Source organism: Magnolia sinica, chromosome 6, assembly GCF_029962835.1.
Source record: "Magnolia sinica isolate HGM2019 chromosome 6, MsV1, whole genome shotgun sequence".
Classification (NCBI taxonomy): Eukaryota; Viridiplantae; Streptophyta; class Magnoliopsida; order Magnoliales; family Magnoliaceae; genus Magnolia; species Magnolia sinica.
In genome coordinates this window covers 41591665-41592962 of record NC_080578.1, presented here as the reverse complement: position 1 = coordinate 41592962, position 1298 = coordinate 41591665, and the positions used below count along the sequence as shown (strand labels likewise).

The 1298-nt window shown below is 35.5% G+C and overlaps 1 non-coding gene across 1 annotated transcript; it reads right to left on the bottom strand.

Moving 5' to 3' along the window:
- Positions 1–905: 905 nt before the first annotated feature.
- LOC131250232 (small nucleolar RNA R71) lies at positions 906–1012 on the bottom strand. Its single transcript, XR_009173158.1, has one exon. It is a non-coding gene; the product is annotated as a small nucleolar RNA R71 (small nucleolar RNA).
- Between the last annotated feature and the right edge of the window lie 286 nt (positions 1013–1298).

Here is a 1298-nt window from a genome sequence, read left to right as displayed (position 1 = left end):
ATAACCCTACACTTGGGGTTGTGAACAAGTTTTTGGCTTCATTGTCGGGGACTAACGGTTGCATTTTTCTGAGATTTATTAGTTTTAGAATTAGGTTAAGATTAGGGTTTGTTTACTTTCTATTTTTAGGTTAGGGTTTTTCCGAATTATTTTTAGAAACTTACTTATCTTTTTATTTTAAGAACTTTCCTAATTTGTTTTAGAAACTTTGTTTTCTTTTTTCTTTTTTTTTTTCTTTTTTTTTTTCCAAGATCTTCATATAGAAACTTCTAATTTGGTTACTTATTTCTAATTCTCTCTCTTTCTATTTTAGGGTTAGGTTAGATTCTGAAATTGAGGGCAGAGAGTGTTTCATGCCCAAGTGGGTATGTGATAACACTCTACCTCTCTTGAGTGAAGGAGGATTAGTTGAGGGGTTATCTATCCATCATAGGATTAGACACTACTTAAGATCCTCAGAGTCAATTGAAGTGATGACTACCAATCAACCGGACAATCAACCTGCGATTCAACCTTAACCTCGGGTTGAGGAAACATTAAGCACCCCCACCTCGTACTTTATGAGATTATTTACAACTGGCAGGGGTGAGCACACCTTCATACATGATTTTTCAGAAAAAATAAGACATATAGATATCAAGCCAGGGGTGATCCAACTCCTTCCAAAATTCCATGGACTTGAATATGAAAATCCATATTTATACATGAAAGAGTTTGATGAGGTTATAGCCACTTTATATTTTTCAAACGTGTCTAAGGACACGGTCAGGCTGAAACACTTTCCCTTCTCCTTTTAACAGAAAGCTAGGACGTGGTTGCATTCAATATGTCTACGATCTATTGGCAAATAGAATGACATGACAAGGGAGTTCATTAAGAAAATTTTCCCATATCATAAAACGAACACCCTCAGAAAGTCAATCATGAACTTCATCCAAAAGGAAGATGAAACATTCTTCCAATGTTGGGTGCGGTTTAAGGATCTTGTTAATTCATGCCCACAACATGGTTTTAAAACTTGGTGAATAAATTTGTTTTTTTAAAGTTTATGATAGGCTGACTTCTTCCATGCGCCAAATGGTCGAGACAATGTGCAATGGGGAATTCATGAATAAAGGGGTCGATGATGTACGAGATTATTTTGACAAGCTTGCTGAAAATACACAATCATGGGACTTCTTTCCAAAATTTAGCGCCACTTCTAGGCCTACTTAATCAAAGGAGAGGGACGGAATATATCTTCTGAAAGAAGATGATGATATAAATGTTAAAGTGGATAATCTCACAAGAAAACTCAA